This window comes from Pinus tabuliformis, chromosome X, assembly GCF_031772625.1.
Source record: "Pinus tabuliformis cultivar Carrire ecotype Pingquan chromosome X, CPIR1, whole genome shotgun sequence".
Lineage (NCBI taxonomy): Eukaryota > Viridiplantae > Streptophyta > Pinopsida > Pinales > Pinaceae > Pinus > Pinus tabuliformis.
The window spans coordinates 465993846-466006760 of NC_142308.1; positions in this window are offsets into that span (position 1 = coordinate 465993846).

Consider the following 12915-nt stretch of genomic DNA (forward strand, 5'->3'; position numbering starts at 1 on the left):
AACTGCAAATTCCCTGAGAGCAAGGTTGGTTGTCCTCTAGGATTGCGTGGATCATCAAGGCAGTGCTAGAACCGGTTTGCAACCAAGTCACAGGGTTAGCTTGTGATTAGACAACAAAGTAAGTAAGCAGACACAAGCTGTAAAGAGAAAGATAAAAATCAAATGAAAGCACAAGTACCTGGGTAGTGTAAGACAAGCTATTGAGATTTTAGTAGGGAGGCCCCAAAACGAAGTGAAGGAAAAATTTTAAAGGGTGGTTATAGCTTCTACAACAGAGACCCAACTTCGAAATCTCTGCTCTACAGTGAATCTAGCTCTAATACCATGTAGAAATTATTGTGTAGATTTGAAAATGCTCATGAAATTTACTAAAACACAAGACTCAAATCTACTTTACTATTCTGCAGAATTCAATTCACAATCGAGAAAACAAATCATAAACATGCAAAAGGAAACATCACACATGCACACATATTTATCTAGGATAAAGCAACTACTCAAAACCCCTTCCTCTCTGTATTTCATTAATAAGAGAATAGAGATGAAATACATATGCTTGCTCAAGCATGAGTACACCTTGCAAGTGTATATTCTATCCCTCTACCTGACTTACTAACCCTAGTCAACACTTATCCAATTTTCAAGCCCTCCAAGCACCTATTTCCTTGCGCTGTTCCTTGAGGAAATTAAACCTTATTATTTTGGAAATTACCTCTATTGAATTGTACAATTCCTCTAGGTCCTTCCTTTGACAACATGCACTACCTATACACATGTGAATAGTCTACAACTGATAGTACATTTCCTTGGAATCTCCATCTCAATTGGGTAACTCAAATTCTCTTCATGCATGAGCTAATTTAGGCTGATTGATTAGTAATATGGATGATTACTATGTGTGATTGAAGTTCCACTTCGACAACTTGACCTCCCACTAGTTCCTATAACAATTAGAACTAGTTTAACTGACCATGAATCAATTTAACTAAATTAAATTGCTACAACTAAAATTAACTCAACCTAGGCTCCTAAAATTTAGGAATCACTGCACACATCTGAACTTCATGTCCCTAACTTGAATTAACTGAGCTAGACTCCCATTTTCTAGGAATAAACTCAAGTAAACTGAACTTCAACTCATTAACTCAAATTGAGTGTTCTTAATTGAGTGAAAATAGCCATGTCACCTCAGTTAACTCCTCCAAGTTGTTTTTTGATGTGGAATTTCGAATTTCCTCAATTTAATTTATGAAAAATTTTAAAAATCAGAGTTTCTTGTTGCATTTTCAACAATTGACAGGTTAAGTAAAGTAGCTCACTTCATCACAGTGAAGTCTACTAATTCAGCTAGTGAGGTAGCTCAGCTCTTCATTAAGGAGATAGTGAGATTGCATGGTGTTCCCAAGAAGATCATATCAGATAGAGATGCCAAGTTCACTTCCAGGTTTTGGAAGGAGTTGTTTGCAGGTTTGGGGATAGAGTTGGAATTCAATACAACTTATCATCCACAAACAAATAGATAAACAACGAGGGTTAACAAGATGCTTCAGGATATGTTGAGGATGTATGTCATGCATCAGTAGAGGAAGTGGGAGGAGTATCTTCCACTGATAGAGTTTTCATATAAAAATGGATATCAGGAATCTTTGAGGATGAGTCCATTTGAGGATCTCTATGGACGGAGTTGTAATACTCCTACTAGTTGGAGCGATCCAATGAACATGGTGTTGATTGGACCAGATATGTTGGCCAATATGGAATAAGAGATGCAGGTTATTAATAGCAATTTGAACGCAACACATGATAGGAAAAAGAGTCATGCGAATCAACATAGGGCATTCAAGGAGTTTTAGGTTGGGGAGCATGTGTACTTACACATTAAGCCTAAGAGGAGCTCCTTGAGGATTGGATCATGTTCCAAGATGGTACCTCTGTATTGTTGACCTTTTGATATCCTTGAGAGGATTGGACTAGTGGCCTATAGGTTTTCACTGTCGCCAACAGCGAAAGTCCATGATTTTTTCCATATTTCATTGCATAAGAAGTATGTCCAGGATATTGATCATGTGATTGATTGGTCTATATTTTAGGTGGAACCAAAGGGATAATTCCATCCAAAACCTCAGTGCATTTTGCAACAGAAACAACTCATGCTCCATAAATGAGCAATCGAGTAGGTTAAAGTGCAGTGGAAGCACTTTGGGCCCGATGAAGCTACATGGGAGATGACTTATCAGATGCGGGATATGTATCCTTCCTTATTTGCTGGTTGAGAAGATGAGTTTTATTTATGTGTTTTGGTTTATTTTTATGCATGTGTATATTTTATATACTGCAATGAACTATTTTATAAAGCTCCAATAATTAGTGTGTTGTAAATACTGCATCGACCTATGGTATAAAGCTTCAATAAGTAGTATGGTGTTCACAGTTTCAGCAGTTTGGTATGATGTAAATGCTACATCGATTTGTGTTATAAAGCTCCATGGGAAACATGTTTTGTTGGTTATAAGTTTGATTGAACACTGAGGAGAGTGTTCCCCCAAGGGGGAGGGGTTTGTAATAGCCCCTAGTTGATTTTCCATGTAAATAAAATAAGACCAAGATCATGGGAAACATATTCTAAGCTAAATGTTGGGGAAAACACTACAGTGGGCATCACTTGTGATTAATTAATGGCAATGGAAATTGGCAAAGGCAAAGTGGAATTAATTGACATGTATTTATGAAAATAAAGGAAAATGGGAGAAAAGGAATGTGAAGAGACACAAATTTGCATGCAAGGGAAATTAGAGGAAGAATGAAAAAAAATGAAGAAAATAGAGATATCAATGATAAAAAGACTTCAGAGAAATAGTTGCTAGTTTTTTACATCCTTTTAATGATTTTGAGTCGATATCTCCTTTAATTCACTCTCTAATACACTTTCGCACACTTAGAGTATTCTTGGAGCATGCTTGGAGCACTCTAGCATTCACTTGGATTTGGAGAAAGAAGGAAAACGAAAGCAAGGAGAACAAGGAAACAATTGGATCATGATCTGTTGTTGAATGTTAGTTTTTCTGTGCTAATTTCAACTTTAGAATTAAAAACAATTTCTCATCATTTGATTTATGTGCATAGGTTTCCTTTATGGTGTTTATGAATGTAACAGGTAAATTAATCAAGTTTTATGTCAAATTCATGAGAAAAATAACATGTAAATGAAGTGTTGAACAACAACAAAAAAATGTAAAGAAAACCATCAAATTGAACACTTAACACAATGTTTTGATGAAGGAGTTCACCCCTCCTGGGCTACATCTCCTTGGTCCAACTTCCATGGCTTGGGTCTTTGTATTAGATCAAAATGGACAAAGTGTTATTTACAATGCTCTACTTCTCCTAAAACCTACTTCAATGTGCTCAGAACATCAAAATCATCTAGGAGGACTTTTTCTGAGCCCAAATTGGTCGAAAATTGCAAAAGTTATGGCCAAAACAGTTTCTCCTAGGAAATCTCCACTAAAACTGGAGGAACTCTAGTTAACTCCGCCAATTTTGGAGAAAATCCTGAATTTGTTAGCTCCGCCAAGAGTTCCACCAACTTAACTGCAGGTTAATTAACAGATAATCATGTATTAATTAAAGGTTAATCTCGATTAGCGCATTAAGCTCGCAGTTATGCTAATCGTTAGCTGTCGGTTTAGTGGTGGTGGTCACATGCGAGGGGGTTGGCCCTCTCCTCCCCCAACCACTATGGTTAAGCATAACAAATATGTATTGAAACCATAGTATTGTAAGAACCATTAGCGTGGTATAACAATAAGGATGTGGACTTGCGCGAGCGAGGTCGCGAGTTCGACTTTGCCAACCTTCCATATAATTTTACCACTACTCGCCTATGCTAGGCCTTTGGGGAGGGACATGTGGTGGCCTTCGGGCTTGCCACATGTCACCTCTTCATTAGTCCTCCTCCAACCAATAAATCAAGCCAACTCATCAATCCATAGACCAACCAAAATGCACCACTTGGTGTGACCCCCCTGGCCATTGACCAACCTTTGACATGCACAGTCACTTGCCATGTCAGTAGTATGGATTGCTGACTGTGCAGTGACTGTACCTTTAAAAAAAAATCCTCTATTTGGCAAAGCAGATAGAACACGATATCTTCCCTATACGAGCTCCATTTTGAGTGAAACGAGTTGCGGATTGTATCGTCGAGATAGACGTGGTCATTCAATGTTTGAGTGATTCTAAGCACTTTGATTTTTGAGCTAAATATTGATCACTTGATCATTCCTTCCCACTGGAAGCCTTTTGGACCTTAAAAGATACTATCAATTGTTCAGTAGGTGAGGGTGCAACTCTCTCCCCCTCTCAATCTGCATCTATTTGGCCTTAGAAGGATTTTGTCCCTTGAGTCCCACTCGAAGGTATTCAACATTCCCTCTCTTTGAAGTTCTGGTTCTTCTATCAAGTATGAGATCTTGCTGAAGTTAATCAAGATATATTGGCAAGAAATCATCTATTGATGGCAACTGAACATGCTCTCCTTGATCATCAACAAAAGGATTCTCAAACAATCTCAAATTCTCAACATTACAAACAAAGTATATTTGCATATAAGGAGGCAAATCTAGCTTAAATGCATTGTTACTAATCTTTCCTAGAATTTTAAAAGGACCATAACGGATTGGCTTTAGCTTTCTACCTTCCCCTTGAAGTCTCTCTTTAAAAAACCAAACTTCATATCCAACTTGAAATTAATGATTGACATGGTGTTTTTCATGCCTTGCCTTGTAGTTTCTTTGACTCTTTTCAGGATGTTCTTGCATTGTGCGATGTATCAACTGAATTTGCTTAATGAAATTCCTTGCCTTATCGATGTTGTTGTGACCATAGATGGCGACATCTTTCTCAAAGATGAATTCCAATGGCGATCTTTGCAAGTACCCAAAACATGCCTCAAATGGCGATGTGTTTGTGGAAGAATGCTTTGCCCTGTTGTATGCATGCTGTATGTAATGCAACTGTTCATCCCACAACTTGGGTTGTTTGCTGCAATATTATCTAAGAAGATGAATGACTATCTTGTTGACCACCTCAGTTTGTCCATCTGTTTACGAATGAAAGGTTGTACTCTTCTTCAACTTAGTGTCCATCATGTCCCACAAATTTGACCAAAATTCCAACAAATCGAGAATATCGATCACTTACGATGGAAGTAGGAAGACCAAAATGAACCCAAATATTTTGAAAGAAAATACGAGCTATTTGTTCAGTTGTAATTTTCTTTTTACATGGCGTTAGAATACACATCTTGCTGAACCTATCTACGACTACATACAAGTAATCATGACCTTTCCTTGACATTGGAATACCTCCTACAAAATCCATTGAGATACTCTCCCATGAACGTGAAGGTACCAGAAGTGGAGTGTACAATCCTAGTTTCTTATTTCTAGGCTTACTTATTGCACACAAAGAACATCCTCTAATGAAATGAGATACATTATCAAACATGTGTGGCCAATAACAATACCTTTGGATATTCACTACTGTCTTGCCTACACCAAAATGTCCAACAATCAATGAAGTGTGCACCTCCCTTATGATATTGTTTCTTTCTCCCTATGGAATACATAAATTGTCCAAGTGACACAACAAAATGTTATGTACATGGTAATCTAACTCTTTAATTTGGTTTCCTTGCCTCAAGCTTGCATACACATCTGAAAGTCATTATCATATGCATATTGCTCAATGTAACTTTCATGTAAAACATAATTGTGCTTGAGTATAATAGATGAATTTACAATAGGCCTAGAAAGCATATCAATTATCTTATTGTAGATTCCATTTTTGTACTTGATAACCAAATGAAACTGTTGTAGAAAACCCATCCATCTGAAGCGTCGTGATTGCTGCAACTTTGACTGTGACTGTAAGTACTGCAATGGTTGCTGGTCGGTATGGATAATGGTCTCCTTCCCCATCAAGTAGTGTTTCCATTCTTTTTCACTTTATACCAATGCATAAAGTTCTTTGTCATAAGTAGGATAGTTAGTAACAACACCATTAAAAGTTCTAGAATGAAATGAAATGGGTTTACCATGCTGCATAAGAACTGCTCCATTGGTGTAATCACTAGCATCCGTTTGAATCTCAAATGGCTGTCTAAGATACGGAAGAGCCAATACCAGTGTTTAACTGATCCTTTGTTTTAAAGCATGAAATGATTTTTTTTGTACATCTCCCCAATGGAATATTTTCTTGACACTAGTCAATTCATGTAGTGGAGTTGCAATGGAAGAAAAATTAGCAATAATTTTCCTCCAATATTGCGCTGCCCCTAGAAAGCTTCTTACCTCTGTAACTATATTGGGCTTGGGCCAATTCACAATGACCTCAACCTTAGAGGGGTCTATCTTTAGCTCACCTCCTCCAATAATGTGTTCTAAATACACTAAAAAAGTATTTCCAAATTCACACTTTGACATCTTTAAAAACAATTGTTCTTTTGTTAAGACATCAAGTACTTTGTTCCCATGCATGACATGTTCATCTCTAGATTTGCTGAATATGAGAATATCATCAAGGTAAACAATGACAAAATCATCTAGAAATGGTCTCAATACATCATTCATAACTCTCATGAAAGTAGCTAGAGCATTTGTAAGACCGAAGGACATAACAAGACACTCAAACAATCCTTGTTGAGTTTTAAATGTGGTTTTCCAAATGTCCTCTTCAGCTATTCTAACTTGATGATAACCACTTCGTAAGTATAACTTAGTGAAATACTTTGCATACCTCAATTGATCAAGCAAAACATCAATTCTTGGGAGTGGATAACGATTCTTTACCGTTATTTTATTTAGTGCACGAAAATCCACACACATGTGCTAAGTCTCGTCCTTCTTTGGCACCAAAACAATTGGTGAAACACATGGCTAAGTAGATGGGTGTATGATACCTTTGTTCAAAAATTCTTGAATTTTCTTTTTGATTTCCATGTTCTCCATGATCAACATGCGGTACATGCCAACGTTTGGAAGTGGAACATCCTGCTACAACTGTATCTCATGTTGAATTCCCCTTTTTGGAGGTAACCCCTTTGGTTCCTGAAACATATCACCATGCTTGCTTACCACATCAAACAAATTAGATTTTAACTTATCATCACAACCTTCAAAATATTCATAATCTATATCATTATTTTTCTTGATCATGAGAAGCACAAAATTTTTACTTTCATTTACTAGTCTCTTCATCTGCCCTGCATTAACCAAAGAAATGCTTATTTTTTTGCAATGGGCTCTTACAATATACTCTGCTCCATCCTTGAGCAATAGATATTTGTTCTCGTGGAGATAAAACACCGCTTTCCTCTCATACAAATATGGGCTCCCCAGAATAATTCTTGAGATGTCAAGCAGAACTACTCAACTTCATCAATGATTTTTTCAATAATGGCAAACCTGAATAAGCATTTCCTTGTAACCTGTAAATTTGCATTATTGACTATCCAACCCAAAGGGTATGGCTTGTGACGAGGTACAATTTCAAGGTTAATATTTTTGACCAAGTCTTCTGAAATTAAGTTCGATTGTGACCCACTATCAAATAATGCATCAATCTTTGTATGATTTGAGATTACCCTTACATGGAACAACTCTATCCTTGATTCTTCATTTGGAGTGTTGTTGTGACTATGTGATGAACTAGTACTCGCTATAGCTTCCTTTCCCTTTGTGACCATGGCTGAAATCTTGGTCTCATCACCAGAATTGGATCCAAGATCATGTTGTGTGGTAGCAGTGATCTTTTGTTTCCGCTTATTGTTTGGTTTCTTAGGCCATAGTTCGGGATGTGGTTTCCAACAATGGGTGTCATCATGCCCCACTTTGGAACAATGTTTTCATATAGTTTTCTCCCCTTCTTCCTTTACACTTTCATTCTTCTTTCCTTTCCATTTTCCACCCTTCTCTTTCTCCTTACTCTTGAATGGCTTCTTCTTACTACCCTCTTCTTGAATGTTCTTTCCTCTTGCTTCAAGGTGCATGGCTTGCACACATACCTCATCTAAATTACTTGGATTGAACATAAGGATAGTGTGTTTTAATTAGGAATGTAAACCCCTAATATATTTCAAGAGAGTATCTTGGGAATTCAAGTTTACTCCTAACAACAAAGTCCTTTTCCTAAACTCCTGGGTATAGTCTTGAATTGTTTGGCCCTTGAGTTGCCTAAAGTTCTGCCAACTCATTATGGATTTTTTCATATAAGCTAAAGGATAAAAATGTCTTTTAATGGAAGAAACAAATTCAACCCAAGAAATGGATATCTTACCATGAATTCTCATTTCCTCTTGAGTCTTTTCTTCCCACCAAACTAGTGTTGCTCCTTCTAGCCTCAATGAAGCCAACTGGATCTTTATGTCATGTTCTTGAAGGTTTTGAATTCTGCAATAAACCTCTAATTGTCGAATCCAATTGTCTAACTTTTCTGCATTTATGTTGGCTTAAGGGCTCCTGACCTAGGTTCAAAGTTAGCTGCACTAACCAACAAAACTCTACACTACTGGCCCTTTCGGCAACAACCTGCGTAGCGCAGGCTGCAGTCTCACCTGAAGCAATATGGGGGGATGCAAGAGCCAAGTTTTTGCATCCAGATACTAGTGTGATGTCTTCTAGCGCCTCAGATCTTCCTTCACGCAGATTGATAAACTCTTAGGGCACATTGCTGCAACTCCGTTAAAACAACCTTTAGACCTTGAAGACCTCTAACAGTCTATTCACCTACTTATGCGCATCAGAGAGCAGTTCTAAACTAGTGTTCACACAGATTTACTTAAGTCATTAGTAAACATAAGAGAAACCACCAGAGTCTTCATGAAAGTATTCAAACATGCATTACATACATTATTAGGACTTATTCAATAGAATCGCGTAACATTCAATCAATATTTCATAAACAAATCATTTATCAGTAACATATAACATTAATAGAGATAAACATAATACTCAAGAATTCTTCAGAAAATTGTCTTTATTGATCTTCAATTCAAGGTTAAAGAATCAAACTTCCCTGCGCACACAGCTGCAGGGGTCTGCAAACTCAGTTGCGGAGCCTTTCTTCCCCTATCTAAGCACAGGAAGCATAGCCTTCCTGCCTTGGCTCCTGTCCTAGACCCCAATCTCTATCTTTTTTCCATCTTGTTCTTCTCTTCTAAGTCTCTATCTCCTTGTCTTTGGCTAAGAATCACTATTTATAGACTTTTCATACAATTCCATGGTCCACGGACCATGGGTGAATCTCAAAACTGACTCAAAACTTTGGATAAAACAAGGGGTTAAGCCCCTTTGACTCCTATTCATCTACTCGCTTCGCATCCACAAATCGTGGAGACTTTACATTATTTACAAAAGTTGTACCAAAACTTGGGTTATCTTAACCCCAAACTGACCCAGGGGACCCCATCCCAACATGCCCCCAACACAAAGATCGTGACTCACCCTCGAGTCACTCTGCTGGCGCTGCAATCTTACTGCGAAGATCCCCCAGCTCCACCTAGATTACTGCAACTTCAGCAATGCTCTGTGTCACTGCTTGTTTAACTTCCTTGATAAATTTCTCAGTGGCTGGTCCTTCTATTGCCAGCCTCATCATTTGTTGTGTCTGCTACAGTCCTTTAAGCCTATCCTGAATTATAGTCGTGACTTGATAAGCCTCCTCCAACCAAGGCTGCAACCTGGCCTTTGGTAAGGCCTCCTTCTTCTGAGCGTCCTCTACCTATGCCAGTAGCAGTTTTCCTTCCTATAACTTGGAAAGGTGCTGTGCTGGTGCTAAGGAGCATGCAGTTGCCCTGACATCATCATATTGGCACTACAACTTGCTTACCTCTATGTTCAATGTTTGTAGGTTCGGATCCTCCTGCAGATTGGTCACTAGCTCCATAGCCTACTCGAACAATGCCTCATAGTCAGTGATTATGGCATCCAAGGTAGCCATGCCTTTCTTTCTTGCAACTCCACGCTACTCTCGGACCTCAGGTAGAGTTTTGGGCTGCAACTTTAACTGCATATATGCAATCTTCATGTTGAACTTGAAAGTGACTTGTCCAACTTCTACTTTAGCCTCATGCACACCAACGCCTAGTTTTCTGATTTTGGCTTCAGGCTGTCCATCCTTACGGATGTGAAGCTCGGGCACTATCTTGCGCACCTCTGCTACTGCTGACTCCATACGTGAACTATGCTCCTGTAGGGCCTCCTTTTCGTTCAGAGCCTGCGTCATTTCAATGAACAGTTGCTGATTGTTGACTTTAATCTCACTAACAGCAGTGAGTGCAAGCTGTTCTTTGATCCTGAGTTCTTCCATGAATCCCTGAAGTAATGCATGTAAAGATTCAAGTGACAATGCGGAAAGTTTCAGTCCCATGTTTGTAACTTTGTGAAGCAGTTTGCGCTGTTCATCTGTGTTGGTGCAGACTGAACCTTCAGGCAAGGGGAAGACTCTCACATCTTGAAACCAAGCCATATATGCAACTGTACCAGTGTCAGAAGCTGATGAACACATATAGTATTAATGGGGGTGTGGTGATAATGTGGCACCCATAGCAGATTGAGTAACCCTGATTGTTCGACACCACAGACCCATTCCTCCATTTCCAACGCTGTAACACTTGTTTATTCATAATAGACTCTCCACATATATTTGTCTATTGCCAAGTGTGGAAACTTAGTGTGGTTTGCAAGGTCCCAATCCTCCATTTTTAACAACGAGATCCTCACGAGCCATGGGCTTCCAAAAGGGACATGCTTAGGTAGCAAGGGCGTGGATATTGTAAACTTCTCGACATCCAGGTCCTTCGTGACCTTTGATTTTCCATTCTGTGGAGGGATATACTTAGGGAGCCTTATCATGGGTTTCACTCCTTCAACATCAACATCCTCTGTTCTCTAGACCTCTTCCACCTCCAAGTCCACTACTCTCTCAGGCTGCTTATCTTTCTTCTGCTTGGCCTATGTTTCAGTATGCTTCCTTGGGGATGTGCCCGACTTTTTTTGCTTTTCCTTTGCTACCGGTTGCTTCTCTTTTCATTGTAGGTTATTTGTCTATTACCATGGTCTGTTTTGGCCTCGACGACCTTAGCGCCGTGGGCACCGCAGGCATAGCCTCTACAATTGATACTTCTGGTCCTGGTGCATCGGACACAACTGCTTCTGAACTCAAGGCTTCAGTGGGGTTGGTGGCAGTCATTCTCTCCATAAAGAACTCCCAGGCTTCAGGAGAAATGTTTGTTTATGACAGGAATTCTTCCTAAAACACTCAGCGCATAGGCGACAGACAACAAAACTCAACAACAAAATTGAGAACGCAAAGTGTTCTCTTTTGGACCAAAACACATAATTTATAAGGATTTTTGAATTCAAATCCGACCGTTACCCCCAATTTCTGATAATAAATGCTATTTTGGTGGTAGATCTTCAAAATATTTTGGCCTTAAATGCCGCCACCTTGCTCCACTTAACTGTCTTCTAGTCATCAAGTCATGAATAGTAACTCCAACGGTCACTTTCCTGCTGTGTTGCGTGGTACCTTCCCCCATGGCACAACTTCCTAAGTGTAGCTTCCTAGGTTGCATCTCCATTAATCTTCGCGCAGCCTCCTCGCGGCGTTGTCCTCCCAGTTTGGCAGTGTAGTTTATAGTCCGACGCTCCCTTGTAATTGCCTAGAGCACTAAGACTATCCTGCCACCATATAGTCATTGTGCAGGATCCCCCGTATAAAAATTCAACCTGCTCCCATTTACTTTTCCCAGGAAGGGTTCCGCATTCAGCTTCGTGAGCTGAACTGTGCTTCCATCTGTAATCTCTTTGAAAATATATGGTCCTAACCAATGCATTTGGAATTTACCTAGAAATTTAGTGAATTTACTATCATATAACAGGACAAGATCGTTTACCTTAAACGTGTGAAGCTTGATGTGATGATCAAGCTCCATCATCTGCGCGAGTCATTCTTCCAAGGCCTCGCGACCCGCCATACACGTTAGAGATGCTATGCACAGTCTAGGCACAATGTACTCCATCGAAATTAGGACTTTGACCCCATATACTAATTTGAATGGCGTTTACCCTGTCAACTTCTTATAAGTAGTCCTGTAAGCCCATAGTAATGCAAGTATGCGCACATGCTAGTCATTCCACTGTGCGTTAGAGATCTTTGTCAGTGCGTTCTCCAAAATATTGTTAAAAGCTTTGACAGTTCCATTTTCCTGCGGGTGGTATGGCGTACTCTTCTGATGGTAGACCTGGAATTGTTCAGTCAACGCGCTGATTGTTTCGTTCAGAAAGTGTGTACCCCTGTTGCTCATCAATACTTTTGGGTAGCCAAATCTGGTTAAGACGTACTCAAACAAGAATTTTGCTGTCGTAGCCCCTATACAATCTTTAACCGACTGTGCTTCCGCCCATTTGGTGAGATATTCCTTCGCAGTGATAATATAGCGCGCACTGTTTTCTTTCCAGGGGGCTAATTTGGCCCAATAAAATCAATCGCCCACTTCTCAAAGGGCTACAAAGATACTTGATGTTGTAGTGGCAACTCATCTCTTCACGAGGGTCTGCCAGTTCTTTGACATGCATCACGCGCCTTACAATAGGCCTTGGAATCCTTGTGCAAGGTTGGCCACTATAGACTTGCGCACAAAGTCTTCTATGCGGTTTCCTTTCCTACATAATGGCCTCTCGCAGCTCCCCCATGAGCTTCAACGAGAATGCTATACCACTCAAAGTCTGGCACATATCTTCACAATATTTCATCTGCACCCATCTTATATAAATGTCCTACGATGACTGAAAAATCAGCCGTGCGCACTACTAATTCCTTCTTTTGTTGGCCTGTATATCCTTCCGGTGCCAT